This window comes from Lissotriton vulgaris, chromosome 4_1 (assembly GCF_964263255.1).
Source record: "Lissotriton vulgaris chromosome 4_1, aLisVul1.2, whole genome shotgun sequence".
In the NCBI taxonomy this organism is placed as follows: Eukaryota; Metazoa; Chordata; class Amphibia; order Caudata; family Salamandridae; genus Lissotriton; species Lissotriton vulgaris.
In genome coordinates, this window is record NC_141691.1 from 1,480,027,695 (window position 1) to 1,480,047,579 (window position 19,885).

Here is a 19,885-nt window from a genome sequence, read left to right on the forward strand (position 1 = left end):
TTTAGCTATATAGTACATGGGGAGTCTGTCAAGTAAGGGGGTTTACCAGTAGAATGGATAGGAGGGACAGTTCAGTAAGAGTTCCTAGCATAGGCATAGAGTCTGGTTAAAGTTAGAATAAGGAAAAGGGCAAGGCTAGCAAACTAGACGTGTCACTAAGCCCACTTACCTGAGATCAGCATTGGCAGGATCAAAGACATATCTCTGTTGGACTGGGAAGCAGGGGCTCTCCATAAGATGAGGCAACATAGAGAGATCATCAAGAAGAAAAAGAAATTGGTATTATAGTTCATGAACTCTGTAGATGACATCAATTGCCCCCTCACAGTGGTCTGATCTACATGTGACCAGGATCCACTCACAAGGTACAAAAGAACATACTTTGCAATAATTTCCCAAGGGGTGTCATGAGAATGTATGTTCCATTCCGGGCACACAGGTTTGTCCACAAAGAAACGTTCTCAAAAGTTATTTTCCATGTGCTGGTGTTAAGAGTTCAGTTTCCCAAATTATTGTTCACATAGATGTAGCAAGAAAAGTATCAATTCTCTCCAGGAATGTGATGTGAAAGTACAAAACAATTACACGAGTGAGTATCTTAAAGCACATTCCCTTCTCACCAGGAAAAAACCTAAGGGGAAAAAGTCACTTTAATGCATAGACAACAATGCATCTTAATTAATAAACAAATATGCAATTAGACACAACCATAGTGAAATTAATTTGAGCATTCATGTCAAATAGTCAGATTTCATACATTGTCAAAGTTTGTTGCATTTAAATGTTCCATGCTTAATATGGCCAACAACCACAATGTTTTAAAGTGCCTAAATGTAAATATTTTCATAAAGTAAACAAGAATTCTCGTTTTTACAAATCTAGGACTCAACTGATATAAAGCATTGGTATGGAAAGGTTCATTCAAGTAGAACAACGTATGTGTACATAGCACCAAGTTTAAAATCGCCATGGTGCATTATAATGGAAGCAATAAAAGGTTGCTTTACATTCATCATAAACGTTTCACAATTAAATTGAAACTCATCTTTGAATGTATATATAACTCGTCATTTTAATATTGATTTGCACAATAGTAATCTAAAAAATCATATCAACATTGAACCATAAAGAACTTAATTATTATACATGTTGTCTACTAATTTTCACAAATTGACCACAGATACTGCCAATAAATTTAGTTAATCTTTCGGTCAGATGGTTGCAGATGCTTTCCAAAATAAAGTTGCGAATATTAATAATTTTTCATCCTCTATGCAGGTGTGTCTTTCTGACTCAAAGGCCTCATCTAGCCAGTCGGTGAATTGCACCCTCAGCCACTTTATTCTCTTTTCTGGTAAGAAGGTAACCAAGGGCCCGATGTAGGTAAATCCCATTTACCGATTTTGAAATACCGAATTTTACCGATTCGGTATTTCAAAATCGGTAAATGGGATGTAGGTCCCAACATCTGGATTCGTTACCGAATCCTTAACAATTCTTTAATTACCGATTCGGTAAATACCGAATCGGTAATGCCCATTCATTCCTATGGGCTTTGAAGCCCATAGGAATGATTAGGCATTACCGATTCGGTATTTACCGAATCGGTAATTAAAGAATTTACAAGGGTGCAGGGGGTGTCACTTTGACACCCTCTAGCACCCCCAAAACGGGCATGTGTGCAATGTGGCACACAGACATGCCCTAAGGGCACGTCTGTCTGTCACATGGCACATGTGTACATGCACAGATGTGCATGTACACAGGAATCGGTATTTTACCATGGATTTGTATTCCATGGTAAAATACCGATTCTGTAAGCCATGTGCCAATAGAAAATTGGCTACCCACATAGCATTTTCAGTAATTTTACCGAATCGGTAAATATTACCGAATCGGTAAATATTACCGATTCGGTAATTATTACCGAATCGGTACTTATTACCGATTCGGTAATAATAACGATTCGGTAAAATTACCGAATATGTGCACCTACATCTCCCTAGCCCTTTACCGATCGGAAACGGCCGAAAATCGGTATTTTCGGCCGATTCCGATTGGTAAAGGGCTACCTACATCTGGCCCTTAATTGATAAAATCAATGAAATCTTTAATTTTATATGCCACTCTGGTTCTTTCCCCTCAGCCTGGAAGAAAGCATTAGTTCTAACTCTCTCATTAAAAACTGCTCCTGCACCCATTGGATCCAAATAACTATCGCCCTATCTTATGCTTACCTCCGCCATCAATGTTGATTGAAAAGTTCATGAATAATCAATTGGTCAGTCATGTCAAGGCTAGTGATTTCCTGGATGCCACTCAATTTGGCTTTCAGGTCGGACACGGCATGGAAACCGATGTTAATAAAGCAATCGAGAAAATCAGAATTTCTCTGGACAAAGGCGGCAGGGCTGCTCTTACCCTGCTTGACTTATCAGCAGCCTTTGATACAGTAAATCATGGGCTGCTGACGGAGTGGTTAGGAGGATTGGGGTGACCGACACTGCTTGGAAATTACTAAACTCTTTTTTCAGTGGCTTTGAACAATCAGTCCGTCTGGGTGAGTGCACCTTTCACAAGTATTTCTTGCATTGCACTGTCCCTCAAGGATGCGCAATCAACCACATTCTTTTTATTGTTTATGTCACTTTACTGACAGAGCTGATCAGATCATTCAGATTCACCTTTACTTCCTATACCGACAACACTCAGATAGTCGTCACACCGGATAGTGACACTGCTTTAGTAGGGGCGAGGTTCTGTGAGTGCATGCAGGCTATCAGCTCCTGGATGGCCAAGAACTGCCTGAAATTGAATTCAGTAAAGACAGAGGTTCTTATTTTTGACTCCCAGACATCTTTTTGGTTCCCTGACTGGTGGGCCTCTGATCTGGCCCCTCTTCCCACACCAGCGAGTAAAACAAAAAACCTAGGCATCCTTCTTGATGACTCTTTGTCTTACCATGGCCAGGCGAACGCAGTCATGTCTGCTGCTTACTAAACTCTGAGACTAATCAAGAAGATTCTAACATTCAATACCAATACATTTGCAGAAAACCATGGTTACTTCTTTGGTGCTGTCTAGGATTGACTATGCTAATGTACTATACCTTAATGCCCTTATGTTTTCAATAAGTTGCAAATGGTACAAAATGCAGCAGCCCGTATACTCTTGAAAATATACCAATTGGTCTTCAAATCCATGAGAAAGAATCACTGGCTTCCTGTGAGGCAGATTATTCTCTTCAAGGCATTTTGTATTGTACACAAAGCACTGCATGTCCATGGACCAGATTTTCTTAAGAAAGGTTTTTACTGGTACATTGCGACTAGATATTTTAGTTCTGCCTCGGCTAAAGTGGTGTGAGTACCCAGTTTCAAGTGAACTACTTGGGGTGGCAGAGGCTTTGTGCTGAGTGCTGCAAAAGCCTGGAATGGTCTACCCCTGTATATCAAATCAATGCCAAATCTTTTGGCTTTCAGGAAATATCTGAAAACATGGATGTTCTCTGCTTACTAAAAGATTCTAGGGCTCCTTTTTCCGGATCAGCAGGCACAAAATGCCTGAGGGAGTTTGATCGCTTAATAAGACCATTTAACATAACATAACACGTTAGGCACAGTATAGGAAACCCTTCTATTTCTACAAATGTAAGCACTCTTTTTTGGTGCTTGTACTATGTTTCTTTTTACATTCATAACCATGTTATTAAACGTGTGCAAAGTGCACATTCACTTTTTCAGGTGTTTTCATTCTCATAGTCAGTTTATGTGTAATGAAAAAGGTGGCCAGTTTTTAAGCTGGATCAGCACCGATTAGGAGCTTTACTTTGAAATTGAATTAAATCTACACTGCCAGTATTCCAAGATCAATGTTTCGCTGGGTGGTCAAAGATGCAGCTTTAGCAGATTGGTAAGAGTTTCATTTTGTGGGGAAGGTATCATATTTTCTAGCTGTTGGCAAAGCAACAAGTTAGCTCAGTAGACTGGGCATTCATTGGGAGCCTGTTGCGCGTCAATTCATGAGTTGATATGGAAGTAAAGTCAATAAAATATGCTTCACACACTGTCCATAGATTTGCTTTCTTCTGTTTATGAGTTAAGGACTTTGTGGACGAGTAACAGTGGATATTCAGGTAGGTACTGCCTTTCAACAGCATGTGATTGTAATATTTCCAGTACTGTCCACTTAATTCTTTTATTAATAGATGCCACTTTTAGAAGGGCTGGAAAACACTTCTTTGGCCCATATATAAAGTATCCTTTCTGTTAATTGTGTTATTATATTGGTGTTAATAAATTATACTTTAATTTTATGGAAGACTTAAGTGTAGTGGAAATATTATGAACTCACAGTTGGCTTTAAATTATGTTTTAGCTTCTGTACTAGAGTTGTGGTGGGGATAAGAATGGTTGTTGTTATAATTTTAAGTAACCTGCATTAAACATTCATGAAAGCTTGAAAATTTGAACTTCTACTGTAATATGTTGCCCTCACAAATTAATATTCATTCTGAAAAGAGGCTCCACCTTTGGTTTGCAGATCAATTACTTCAAAACGTGGAGGCAATTTCAAACAACTCATTGTGCTTACTTTATTCAACACAAGAATTAAAAACACATATTTTTAGCCCAGACTTCTATTATGGCAATGTTTCCAACTGCTATGCTAGCAGTTGCAACTTCTAAAGGTTTAAGGATTCAAGGGTTGTGAAATGTTGACATGCATTTAAAATGTATAGATTTTACATATTCGACAGCGCTGCAAGATGATCAGTACCTCACAAGCCTTCTATGTGCAAACAGGAAATAAATGTAAGTAAAGTAGAGCCTCTGACACCTTGCACTACTAAAGCCCCTGTGTGCAACATGCAGACAACTCATCACATTAGCCGACTGCTATACGTTTCCATCAATGAAAAAGCCAACTGAATCACTCTTGTAGAATGTCAAGCAGTGCATAGGCCCCTGAGGCGACTAACCAGTCTCATACACCCCAATCTCTTCTTAAATTAAAACATACAATAACTCTGAAAATACATCAATAACACAAAGACTATTTTTCCTCTTTCACCCAGCCCTCTGTGCTTCTGCCCATGGCGGCATTTCTTAAAATCTTGTCGACCTTTCAAACTTCCTCAACTTCCTCAAAGCCATCTCCTATGAAGATAATGTCATATCATTACCCATCCTTAAAGACATCTAAAGAGTAGCTCTTTCCCCCCTACTCACTATCATCTATCCCTCCCTTACTCAAGCCATCTTCACAGAGCTTTCCAGTAACACCAGATAATCCCTTTACTGAAAAGCCCCACATTAGAACCTGATGATCTTGACAAATAATGTTCCCTTGCTTATCTACTTCTCATTGGCAAAATCATCGAAAAGCAGTCCATCAGGATTACATGAACTACCAGTCTTGCTTCAAATACACTGCTGTATGGAAAGAGCTACCTTACAAATCCCGAACCATGCTGTCCTGACCACAAATATGGTACTGCAGAACCTATGAGCTGCCTTTGACACTGTAGACCATCCCACCATCATTTACATCCTGAATTCTTTAATGGGATTCAAATGTGATGTCCATCACTGATTCTACTATTCCTCTCTAACCACCTCTGATTTATTCACATGGGCTCCCCCAGATCCCCAAGGATCCATCTTATTCCCTGTCATCTTTAACTTCTACATGCAACCCCTTGCAACTTTAGGCATTGATGGTAGCTACAAACCCAAGTATACATCACTAGCACATGACTGTAAATAGGTGTCCTCCAATCTAGGCATTTAAAACTTAAATAACTTCCTGCACCTCATTCAGCTCAGGGTGTCCAGCACTTCATTCAGACCTTTAAGTACAGGACTCACCTGAAATTTAACTTCAGCAAAACCAAGTTACTTCTGTCTCCATCAAGATCAAGTAACAAGATGTCCATATCTGGCTCCATGTCATAAATCTGGAGGATTCAAAACACAAATGCTGACCAATTCCAAATCACTTAGATGCACCCCTAACACTAAAATCTTGCTGACTTCTATATAGTGCCAAAGACCTGTTCTTGTTCTTCACCCTCTCAGAATTTACACTGACCCCACATCATTCTGATTGCAGAAAGAGCCTAAGCACTATGACCACATCACGTCCTGCAAGATAGAACTCCACTGGCTCCCTGTGCTCTCCCACAACCCCTTCAAAACAGCTGCATCATCTAACAAGCATTTGCAATACAATCGTTCTCATCTTTGGGACCTTACAAGTATTTAGCTATGCAGTACATTACTGTTGTACTGTGCATGAATCAGTGAAAGGGTTTTCACCCTGCAACATGGTTAGAGACTGCCAGCCGGAGCGAAAATTGCTCATGTTCAATTGAGTATGAAGAGTGAATTTTCCTTGCATTTGAAAAAAAGGCCGCATATGTCACACCGTGATGTGCAAGAGCACATTTTAATCAAGGCAGCTTGCATAATAGTTAACAGGGCTCAACTGGAGTTTCAGTAGGAACAATGTTCAAGAAGCTGAAGAGCCGATCCGCCATCCCTTTATCACCAAGTATACCCAGCTGGGTCAAAACAAGTCCGCTGTACCAGGGGAAGAGGGGAAACAAGGGAATGGGAAATTAAGAGGGTCCCTCGGTATGACCTGTGCAACGCAAAGTCATCAATGGAAGATGTGTAGGACCCTGAAACAGAGCAGAAGAGTAAGACCTTGGAAGGGGAAGAGTGCAGCGGGGTGTCTTCAACAAAGAGGTAAGTCGCTATCTTCACTACCTAATTCACTCCCCTCTTCTACTATACTCCAAAAGGGTTATCACAGGAGTCAAAGTAGGTCTGTAGTAAAAAGACGAAATACAAAGACAGAGGTAAGACATTGTATACACATCCGTTATGCAATGAAGAGTGTATGGCAATGTTCTTACCCTTAATGTGAAAGTAGCAAATGGAAAAAATATAGCCCAAAAATAGATCTCTTGGTACACATAATCAAAGGACCAGAATGATACATGTATGTTCAGCTGTTCGTAGAAAAAATAATGCAAAAATATGCTGGCTAATATATGTTTCCTTAACTGCAGGAAACTATACACTGACTGCAGTAATCAAGCACAACCCATTTAAGGTGCAGCAGAATAATACACATGCTCAGAAAATGCCATGGAGACTTCAGTCAGATACGTTTTTGTTTTGCCTTAATTTTAGAGCCTTCAGAGATATACTGCAGTGCAATCACATTACCACAATCGGAAAAGTCTTTGATTCTTTAGCAATTCTGTTTTCTTTTTCCCAAAGGATCTCTGGACACCGGATGAAACAGGTGGGGGGAAGAAAGATGGCGAGCTCGACTCCGCCGAGAGCTCCACTCTGTGTTTGCCCCTCACTGCCACTCCCGATAGGCCAGTGATTCTAGAAGCAGCACGCCAGACGCTGCCTTTGAGACAGAGTTCTCAGGCCAGCCCATGTCGGGTCAGCCTGAAGCCGGCATTTAGGCTGTGATTCCTCCAGTTGCCTGCTGATGCTGCAGCTGTGTGGCCAAGTAGATCTGGCTGCATGTTCTCTGCTTTTTTTAAGAAGAGCCATTATTCGGCACTCTGCAATGGCCCCACCAAAAACCAGTGTCACCCGGGGAGCTCACGGGACACGAGAGGCATCTAGAACCCGAGCTGAAGAACTTGCCACTCAGATAGAGGAGGTTGTTGGATCCATACCCGGCAGCTACACCCCTGGTTACTACACCCTCACAAGTGATTACTCAAAACAAGGGCAGCACAAGACCTGATTGAGGTGGCATCCAAGGAATTGGCCCTGGGAGGATTATCTTATTTGGCAGGAACTCTGATGGTGGCAGCAGTAAAAAGCACACCGGCAAGTATGCCCCTACTGCCACAGTTCCAGAAACAAGGTCAGGGTCAGGACTCGGACCAGGACCAGGATCAGAATATAGTGCAGGACCACCAAACTCAAACCCTCTGCAATCCTCCAGTCCTGGCTCACCGATTCTTTTTCATATAGGACTGTTACCTGCAGGCAGAGCACCAGCTTTGCAGGAAGTTTCATCAGACGCTCTGCCGGATACTATACAGTCAACACATGTATGTACTGTTTCTGGTATTCTTCAGCTGTCCAAGAGGGGTACGGGCATCAGCTATACTATGCTCCAGGGGAAGATATGGAGGAAGATGAGGGCTTATTACCTGGAGGAAGGTTGGGTGCATGAGGGTGTCCCTCCAAGGCAGAGGCAGATTTAAAAATGACTGTAGTAAGTGAAAGCAATAATCAACCTGCCCCAGTGAATCCAGAGGCCCCAATACAGCAGTCTGAGAAGAGCATGCTCCAATTCTTACAGGCAGAGGTCATTCCTACCCAAGGGGATGCAATCTCTAAAAAACGGATGGCAGCAGAACAGTCTAAGCAGAGAAAATCTACAGACCTAGCTACTGCTCGTACTCTGTCTAAACCTGCAAAACATCAGTAGCTGGGCAAGGCTAGTCATGAGGGTGCTTAGAGTAGCCCGCTAAGGAAATGGGTGACCTCCAAGGGGGAAGTTAAATCAATCATTACTCGATTATGAGCCCCGTTCCTAGGCTCTGCTGGTGAGCCGCAACACCAGAGCTAAATGCACAACATTCCCAGCATATACACTCTACCCTGAATATCAGCTCTCCCTCAGATATATCCTCTCGGACATTATCGGATCACTCCCCCTTGTCCACGACCAAGGAGTTGATGGGAGAAATGGAGGAGGCAGTGCAGGAGCTATCTTTAAGATCTATTAATTTACAGGCCCATCGATCCGAGGCACAGACCTACCATACTCAGGCAAGAGCAGACAATGCGCAGATACAAAAATCATTGGAGGGGGTCTCTGGACAGATCAGTAATCTTATGACAGAAATGAATGATCTGCAACAGAGTGGACATTAATGAGGAGACGGCAGTGATAACAACTAAGTCTCTAGGGAGTCATGAGAGTGAGCTCAAATTCCTTCAAACCAAGATTGAGGACATTGAAAAAACAGCATAGGCGAAATAATCTGAGGGTTTTTGGGGTACCGGATGGCAAGGAAGGAGCAGATCCATGGCAGTATATGGTGCAATTATTCAGAAAGGCTTTTCCTGGATCTGAGTGACTGGGCCTGGGATTCGCAAATACACAGTGTTCATTATCTTCCACTCAACAGCAATGCTGCTGGTTCTAAGGGGGTACAGCCTCAGCCTATGCTAATATACATCGGGAACTTTCTTTTGAGGCAGGCCATCTCTCTTACTGCCCAACCAACATCCCCAGTTTCAGTCGATAGCATGTCAATTGTTGCCTGGTCAGATTGATGAAGATCTACAATGGACCGAAGATGAAAGCTGCAACAGTTTTTTGATCTGTTGAAGGCTGGTGGTGCCAAGTTTTCCTACAGGAACTTGCTCACCTTAAAATTGTTACGGAAGGTTTGTCCCAGATGTGCTTTTCCAAAGAAGATGCAGCGCAGGCTCTTGCTCAGATAAAGGGGACAAATAAGAATACTTGAAAGAACTATATATGGAAATGGACTAGATTTTTTGTGTGCTTTCTTTATGCTGATGGTCCATAAGGGCAATAGATGACAAGCTGGAATACTATTCCTCCCTTTTTTAATTCTCTTTTCTTTCCCTCTTTTTTTCTTTTTCTATCTTCTCTCATGGCCCTTGTATACTTTTCTTTACTCTAGCGGTGCCTTGGTCCGTAGTGTTCTGGGGGAGGATGGGCTAGGGCATTAACCAGGCAGCTTTCATCGATGGCCACAGATAGGGGTGATTTCTTCCTTAGGGCACGAGGGCAGGGCCGGTCTTTTTGGGGTGCTGGGTGGTGTGAGGGGCAGGGCCAAGCTAGATATCAATGAGTGTCTTTTGCCGCCAGGTTGGCTCATCCGGGGGGAGCTGGGGTGGGGGAAATTGATCATAGACAAGGGTCTCATACAGGATGTATATTAAACTTTTTAACCAATATGTAAAGTTTGCACTAAAATGTCAAGATAGGGGAATTTAGATTTTTTTATACTGTATTTATGGCTAAAATGACCCAGATTAAATATATGTGCTGGAATGTATCAGGGATTAATGCAAGGTTTAAGAGACAACTGGACTGAGAGGAGATTGGATATTATAAACCCCATCTAGTGGTTTCACGGACCCTCACCTGGCATACAAGGAGAGGGCCCTACGTAAACAGCTGTAATATAACATAGTTGCTTGTACATCCCAGACTACATCAATTCGGGGGTGGCTGTCTTCTCCTCTAAAAAATTCCAGGGCCGGGTATTAAAAACTGCAGCTGACTCAAAGGGTAGATGGGTTCCTACATTCATTTAAATTTTGCTGTGCGTAGTCAACAGACCAAATGTTGACAACCCACAGATATTTGATACACTTTCACTTGAATTATTGGACTGCGTGGGTGAATTGATTCTAATGGGCAACTATGTAATGAATTATAGCATTGATTCTACCAACTGCAGGGCTACCTCGCGTGAACCTAGAACCAGAGTCTCCTGCAATGATCTGATTAAGCTACATGGTATGTGTGAAACGTAGTGAACTCTCTACCCACTAGACCGCGGCTATACATATTATTTTCTTCCACACAAGCAGTGCTGGTAAATAGTATGGAAATGACCATATGCCCAAGGGTAGTTTCAGACATTAATCCTTTTTATTTTCCTTTTTTACCTGATTTGAGGTGGGATAAGCCTAATAGTCCTAGATTTACTTTCACCCATCACTTATTAACTAATTGTGAGTATATACAGTCTATCTCAAGCTTACGTAGGGATTTTTTCATTAAGAATAGCAGATCAACCCTTCTTACAATAGTATTTGTTCCTATGAAAGCAAAAGTTTGCTGGATAATGCTACAATATGTGATCAAGTAAAATAGAGCTATTACTGTAGAGCTACTACAAGCCTTCAAAATCACTCATAGCGCTGTAGATGAATGGCAGGTATTCGGACAACTGCTAGAAATGCGATCTCGTGCTGGGAGCAGATTGAAGGAACAGGTGGCCGCTAGATTTGTGAAGTATAGGAAGTCCAGTATGAATATGGAGAAAGGGTTGAACGAGTTTTAGCATAACAAATCGTAGAACAACAAACTAAGAGTACAATTCAGGCCATTAGGGATTCAATGGTAGGCTGTATATTAAACATAACCTTATCCTGGAACAATTCTTTCAGTTTTACAGTAAGCTATATAGCCAGTCACAGATGTTTGATATTAAAATGTGCCGGCAATTTATGTAACAGTGCCACTTACCTTCTCTTACAGACAATCAGGCATATGAGCTGCCGACAGAAATTTCAAGACTGAAAATTGAGGCTGCACTTATGGCTCACCATCGGGCAAGGCTGCAGAGGAGGACGCGCTCCCGATAAAACATTTAGAGAGATACTGAGTGCAGAATCTTTTCATGTTATACAATTTATTCAGGCAGGAGGGACAATCCCAGATAGTTGGAATACAACTAATATTGTGTTTGTTTAAAAAAAGGAAAACCCGGACTTGGGCTCTTATAGACCCATCTCATTGATAAACACAGATGCTAAATGGTTTGCTAATAATTTAGCCGGCTGCTCGTTCCGCTGATCTCGGTGTCAGTATCCCCGCAGCAACATGGATTTGACCCTGGTAGGGACACCACAGAACATATTAACAGAGCAATTGCTGCATTTGATATTGCCGAAAAATGCAACATGAATATGGGCATGTGATTACTTGATGCAGAGAAGGCATTCAACCGTGTCGTTTTGGATTGCCTATGAGAAATGCTACCTGCCTTCGGTATAGGGGAAGGTTGTATAAAACTGATCAATGCACTGTATAAGAGCCCACATGCCCGGGTTGCTTATGATGAGAGCTATTCTGAGTTGTTCCGTATTTATAGTGGGACAAGGCTGGGGTGTCCACTTTCGCCCCTCCTCTTTGCTCTGTATATAGAACATTATCTGCAGTCCCTTCTTTGGAATGTAGGTATCCAGCCATGGACATCAACAATTCAAACTGAATGCATATGGCGACGATGTGGCGATTTTTTCTACTAGCCCGGCAACAGCCATTACCCAGATATTTCAGGAAGCGCGTACCTTTGGGGAAATTTCTGGCTATAAGCTAAATTTGATTAAACCACATGTTCTTTTAAATTTCACCCCTAATTCCCCATTTCAGAGGGCTACTATTTCTACGGCTTATTTAGGTATCAGGCTGTGCTCTGCGGTTTTTAATATCGTAAAATTGAACTATGAAACTTTGCTATCTGCAACAGTCATAAAATGTAAATCATAGAATAAGCTGCCGCTTACCATTATTGGATGAGTGAATATAATTAAAATTAATATCTTGCCCAAATTTCTTTTTCTGTTTGGAGCAATCCTGTTAAAGGTCCCGGAGTCTTTTTTTAGGCAGCTTTTTTAGGCAGCAGCTCTAGTAGGAGCTTCATCTGGGGTTACAGGCACGCTAGGCAAGCTAGCCGACTTCTGAAATCTTCTTATAAATCAGCATGGCTTTCACTCCCGGATTTCAAGGGATCGCCTTTAATGGTCGGTTACGTAGACTTCTGATATATGGTGAACCACATCTAACATCACTTTATTATCAGCTCGCTTTGGGAGCATAAGCTGAGCTCTTTTTATCGATTAGATGATCACAATTATTACAAGAGGGTACGTGTTAAGTTACTCAAGAATATAATTTATATTTGGAAAGGGATTTGTAAGAAATATTCTATCGGCTTTATCAACAAGGAGACTTCAGATGGCATTAGATTTATTGGATCAGTTTGTACACTCCATCAATGCCAAGCTACAACAGTGGCGCACACTGTGTTTTTTAATAATATACTCCAGATGTAATTTTAAAATGGGGCGCTACTCTCTCTATAGACAGGATAGATAGAACAAGATGTCCTAAGTGTAAACTTCTTGCTGCCGACGTCCTTCACATATTTGCACTCTGTCCCTGTTTACAAAAATTCTGGGAAGGGGTACAAGTTTACAAGTTTATTTTATTATGATAAGGAACTCTTTATGAGGTCCACATAAAAGCAAAATATACATACAAAACAAAAAGCACAATTAGATATTATTTAACAACAATGAAGGAAAACATCCTAGTACAGGTCCAAAAAACATTTAAAAAAATTGTACAGTTTAAAACAAAACATTTCATTAGGTGGGTTAATCATGGCCGCCTTAAATGAAGAAGCAGATAAAATGTTGAGTTGTAAGCAAATTGGTCTTAACCATCTACGCCTGCAAGACATCAGGGCAGGACAAACAAAAATAACGTGATCTAAGTCCTGGTCGTACAATTGGCAAAGATCACAAAGTGCCGAATGGCCATACCAGCTGGCATAGAGAACTTTCAACGGAAGCAGATTTTGTCTTAATAAGTACACTAGGCGTCTGACGCCATGAGAGATGTTCCAGTACATATAAGGTTGGGCTTTCCGCAAAATACAAGACTCAATAACAGGAATACAACCTTTTTTCGACAGACGGGAATCTCTATCCTGACTATATCCCAGTTCCCATGTGGCAGACTTCAGGATGGTTTTTAATTGATATGAGGATAAAGAAAATAAAATCTCTTCATCCAATTTCAATTGTGCCACGGCAAACCTGAAATTTTTTACAATCAGGGAATAGTCATTAAAGGATCCTAATAATTCCTTTTTTATCAGTTCTCTTAAGGTGTTGGACTCACTTTTAGATAAACATACTACCCAACGTATAATACTGGCCAAACCTTGAACCCAGCTACTGCGTATACCAAGTTCCTGTCTCAGGGAAGCTGTCGAATTTGCTGTACCAACAGACATTAGACTACGCAGAATTTTCCCTTCCGCTGAGCTTAAAAAACTCCACTTTTTTAGATCAATTAACTCTATTCCGTATAACAGGGAGGCAGGAACTTTAGCTCTAAATACCTCTAAAAGAATAGAAAAATGCCTTCTACCTGTGGCTTTATACAAGGAAACTAGGCTCTTTCCCTGTGAAATAGCCTTCCGAGAGTTATTGTCTATATGTGATTTGTCACTTAGGTTATTTGTGACAATTTTGCCAAGGAAGGTGTAGGATTTCACAATTTCCAATTTTTGATCCCCCACAACCCAAGGATAATTAGGGAATTTGGGTTTCTTTCTACCAGAAAAGCAAATCACTTTACTTTTTGCCGTGTTTATCGATAGGTAATGGCTTTCGGCGTATTCAGAAAGCGCCTGCAACCGATTGTTCAAGCCCTTTGGGGTGAGATCCAAAATCAAGATGTCATCTGCATACATAAGGCATGCAATTGGAACTCCGCCCAGAGAGGGGGCAATACCGGCGCAGGCTGAGAGGGCGACGGGTAAATCGACTGTATAGAGGGAAAATAGCAAGGGAGCCAGGAGGCAACCTTGCTTCAACCCATTAGAAGTAGAAATTATTTTAGATAAACCACGTTCACCTCCAAGTAAAACTCTACACCAGGTTTCTGAGTAGAGGGCGCGAATTAACTTAATAAGAAAGGGGGGCATACCTAAGTCAAATAACTTTCTCCACAGCAATATTCTATCCACTTTATCGAAGGCGGTGGAGAAGTCAATAAAAGCGCCATATACCTGACCACCACGGACTTTCACATATTTTTCCGTGATAACTTGCAATGCCGTCAAGTTATCAAGAGTTCCGTGATTTTGTCTGAAACCTGTTTGTTCAATGGGGAGGATTTTAAATTCTGATACCCATTGGTTCATTAAAATAAGAATACATTTTGCGAAAACCTTACCAATGGCATCAAGCAAAGCGATTTGACGATAATTTTGTGGAAGATCTCTTGCCCCTTTTTTATATAAAGGAACAATGATACTTCCTTTCCAGGAGGGGGGGACTGTTCCACTGGAAAAGCAAAATTTAAACACTGGAAAGAGAATTTTGCTCCAAAGTTCACTCTGTTGTTTTAAAACCGAGATTGGGACTTTATCTGGACCCATCGCGCCAGAGGAACGCATATTCTTAATAGCAAATTCAATTTCCTTTTCCGTTGGACAATTAAATACACGTGAGACATTATTGAATTCCACTTTGTATGCTTGTGAATTATTGTTACAGTACAAATTCTCGATATATTGAACCCATACCTGTTCCTCAATGGCAATAGGAGTGGGACTGGCTCTGGTACCACAACCCTTGCCAATTAAAGACCAGAATGTCTTGGCTTGACCGTTGTAAGAAGCTTCCCTCAGTTGTATCCAAAGAGCATCTTCCTTGGTGCGCTTTAAACGGGCCTTAAGCCTAACTCTCCTTCTTTTTAAAATTGACAACTTGTGCTTAGCTTCTTGGGTGAAAAATAAAAATTGCCCCCTTATAACTTTATTTATTTCTATATTTATAGCCCGTAGGGGAGGAGGGACTGCAAGAGGTTGTTTCACACCTGATTTCTTTTTCGCTATGGAAGTGACAGATTCTAAAAAATTAGCAAAACCCAACAACTCTCTCCCTTCCCAAAGGGGTAAATTCTCAACAGTTAAATACAAAAGAGGCACCATACTTTCAAAGGAACGAGAATTCCAAAAACATTTCCCTGAGTTGGAATCAAAATTCACCAAATCTGTATCCAAACTCCAGGAATCCACTTTCGGGAGACTGACGGAGACTGAAAGCAACAACGCATTATGGTCACTAAGATTAGACTCAATGACTTTCATATCTTTCAATTGGGAGAAAAAAGCATAATCTACCATAACAAAGTCAATAATAGATTTTCCCTTATTTGATTTATGCGTAAAAGCTGCCGGGGTGTCGGACGGAAGCCTCCCATTTACTATTAGACAGTCAACTTTATGTAAACCTTCTAGAACAAGTTTGCCTCTTTTGTTAGTTTTAATTTTGGCAGGTAACTGGGCCGATGGTATATTCATGGACTCTTCCCTTTGAATATTTCTAAACAAATCCAACCCACAATTGGATATATTACAGTTCAGATCCCCAAACATTAACACATGAGGAGACGGGGAAGTGTCCATCGCTTTAGTTAAAAAAGTAAACAAAGTTTTTAAACCATCATTAAAGCAACCATTTGGGGGAATATAGATATTTATCACAATCAGCGATCTATTAGGGCAATCCTCAAATACATCTTTTAAGGTTATTGCTTGGAACAGTTTCCCTGGATCGAGATAATGTGAATAATTCCATTGTAATCTATTTGATAGCAAACATGCTATTCCTCCCTTTGCATGGCCTCTTCTGGAGGTGATTGCGCTGTTTTCCAAAACAAAGTAATCTTTTTCTAGAGCTAATCTACCTTCCACCCATGTTTCTTGTAAACAGATTATGTCTGCCTTTTGGGAATGCAAGAAGCATAATTTCTCTTTATAATCTTTAAAACCAGCAGTGTTCCATGAGATAAGCTTCAGCTCTCTGTTAAAAATTCGAATGTGGTTTGGGGCAGAGAGCAGATTTACTCGCTAGAACTCCAGGTAACCAACTCCATTTAGACTGATCATCCTTCACCGTTTGTTTAAGAGGAGGATTTTTGTATGAAACTTGCCTTTCGTTCCTAGCCACACATATTTTTAAATCCTCCGATCTAAAACTAGACCAATCTGACAACAGCACACCTGTATTGGAGGGAGGTGATAAATTGGCAAGAATACTTTGAGTTCGTTTTTCCCCAAAGTATGGCGTAACATCTATCCCTCTGACTTGTAATTCCTCCGCCCACTGTAGAATAAGATTTGACACAACTTTAGAATGAAATTTCACCCTTGTGGATCTTGTAGATCTCCCTACCAAGGAATTAAGAAGAAATACTACGTCCAAATCGGACGTTTGAATTAATTTTAAACTTTCAATCTCCTTGAAACAGCTCAGTAGGGCAGATCTATTTAGAATTAAATCTTGTTCAAATAAGGGAGAAAAATCAAGAAACAAAGTATCTACATTTATTTTTTCTTTATGGGGAATGACTACAATTGGTGAAGGATCCTGAAAGGGTCTTGCTGAAGGATTGAGAGAAGAGAGGGAAGGATTAATAGAAGGAGAAGTAACCTTGGGAACAACTTGGAAAGACCCTGCTGTAGGATTGCAATATGAAAGAAAAGGGTTGACGGAGGGTAGAGTAACCTTGGGGAGGAAAGGATTAGTGAAACTTATGGGACCTAAACCTATAGACGGGAGATCCCCTTTAGGGGAAACAATCCTATCTTCTTCATGCGGGGTAGGAAGCTGCTCAACCTGAGGAAGATCTTCTAGTATTGGTTCCACACTCTTACCAAAGTGAAGTTTTCTCTGTCTTTTTTTAGAGAATCTTCGAATGGGTTTTCTCTTCTTTATTCTGATTTTTTTATGTTTCAGGGGACTCGATTTTTCAATCATTCCATGATTTGCTTTAAGGATCTCCTCTTCTCTGTTTGACGGCAAGGAGAATATAGGGAAGAGAGAGGGAGTTTCAATTTTATGAATGAGTGGGGACGTTGTTATTACCTCTATCTTATCACTAATTGGAGCTATGCAATTAGCCCCAGCAGAAACCACATTGGAAAACTTAGGGTCAACTCGGAGCTCTACTGGATTCATTGCTTTTTGGGCTTCCGTCAAAAGCGGAGATTGAGCTGAAACCAGCACTGCTTGAGTAGTAGGAGAACTTATTTGTGGAGGCCCCAGCAGAGTAGCCGATGTTGGAGGGCGATCTGACACTAGATCATTCTTACTTAACAAGAGAACTTGTAAAATTTGAGTAACCGTGTCAAAAATACACTCAGAACCTCCAACAAATTTTTCAAGTAAACTCAGAATCGACGATAAAATAGATTCCAAAGAGGACAATGAATTGGAGATTAACCTCCCATTAATATTTGGGGAACCCTCAGCTAAATTGTTCAAAATAGGACCAGAACAAGAAGTGAAGTTTAATTGCGCAAGGGAAAAATCTAATTTATTAGAGGGTGTACTACTTAGAGGACCGGTACTTGAAATGGTTATTGCCTCATCTAAGTTAGGCATACCCCTAGAATTCCCCTGTAGGGGTCTCACCCGATCCCTATGAGCTGTTAAATCAATGTCAGGTAATGTAAAATCGCTTCTTAATACAGGCGATTTAACTGACACAACTGACAAAGGGTCAGAATTCACTATAACTTTAGGGACTTCCATAAGAGATGCTTGGGGGGGGACAATACTGTCAGATTTTAAAACCTTACTACTTGAAGACTCAAGGGAAGAATTCTGTTTCAATTGTAAGTTGTTTAAAGACAAAGGCGAGCCCCTTACTACTTCGGGGCTAGCCAGGATAGGTAAGGATTGACTAGGAACCAAACTCAGGCTAGAGGAAACATTGATAACCCTATTAGCAGGCTCCGAACCGTTAGAATCTGGAATTACGCTCGGGGACTGCAAATCAATTGATTTATCTTTCCCTTTGTCCCATAAATTGAAAAGCTGACACTGGCCTTTCAATTGCATGGAGGAAGTAATTTTATTACGTAGAGGGTTAGATTTAGTTTTAGACCCAGATCTCCCTACTTGAACGCGTCCAGAACGCAGTTTTTTAGCCGTCATGAGACTAAATTACGGAGACAATTATAGATAATAACACTTATTAAATATATAACCGAACCCCAAGATACAATACAAGCCTATAGATGCAATGACGAAGTTGAATTAATACCGGAGGTCAAAGGGAGGGGGCCCAGCCCAGCCTACTTCAGCCTCTGACGGCCTCAGACGGTCCCGCCCTTGTCCCGGGCTTCTCCCGGCGCGCTCCCGCGTTGCGGAGACAAGAGGGAGATTTATAGCTGCGCTGAGGCGGGGGAGGAGCCAGCAGGGAGAGCGGGTCAGCTGATCTTGATGCCGAGGGTCAGGCGCTCCTGGGACTAGTAGTCCTGCGCCTGCCCTTGCTCGCAGCCCTGCACTCACCACCGTCACAGGAGCACAAACAGAGTTAGTTGTGTCAGGCTTTCGACTTTGCAGCACAGCGCGCTTCCAACAGCGCAGTCCAAGGTGACCACAGGCGATGCGGGACCCGCGAAGCGGGTTCCGCGCGGAGTTGAATGAAAAGGCAAAAGGAAGAGCCGCTCCAACGTGCTCGCAGTCCAGAACTCCTTCTACTATTCAGATAAGCAGCAGGTGAGCAATCCGACAAAGAAACTGACACGCTGGTATTTAGCTGCGCTGAGGCGGGGGAGGAGCCAGCAGGGAGAGCGGGTCAGCTGATCTTGATGCCGAGGGTCAGGCGCTCCTGGGACTAGTAGTCCTGCACCTGCCCTTGCTCGCAGCCCTGCACTCACCACCGTCACAGGAGTACAAACAGAGTTAGTTGTGTCAGGCTTTCGACTTTGCAGCACAGCGCGCTTCCAACAGCGCAGTCCAAGGTGACCACAGGCGATGCGGGACCCGCGAAGCGGGTTCCGCGCGGAGTTGAATGAAAAGGCAAAAGGAAGAGCCGCTCCAACGTGCTCGCAGTCCAGAACTCCTTCTACTATTCAGACAAGCAGCAGGTGAGCAATCTGACAAAGAAACTGACACGCTGGTATTTAGCTGCGCTGAGGCGGGGGAGGAGCCAGCAGGGAGAGCGGGTCAGCTGATCTTGATGCCGAGGGTCAGGCACTCCTGGGACTAGTAGTCCTGCGCCTGCCCTTGCTCGCAGCCCTGCACTCACCACCGTCACAGGAGCACAAACAGAGTTAGTTGTGTCAGGCTTTCGACTTTGCAGCACAGCGCGCTTCCAACAGCGCAGTCCAAGGTGACCACAGGCGATGCGGGACCCGCGAAGCGGGTTCCGCGAGGAGTTGAATGAAAAGGCAAAAGGAAGAGCCGCTCCAACGTGCTCGCAGTCCAGAACTCCTTCTACTATTCAGATAAGCAGCAGGTGAGCAATCCGA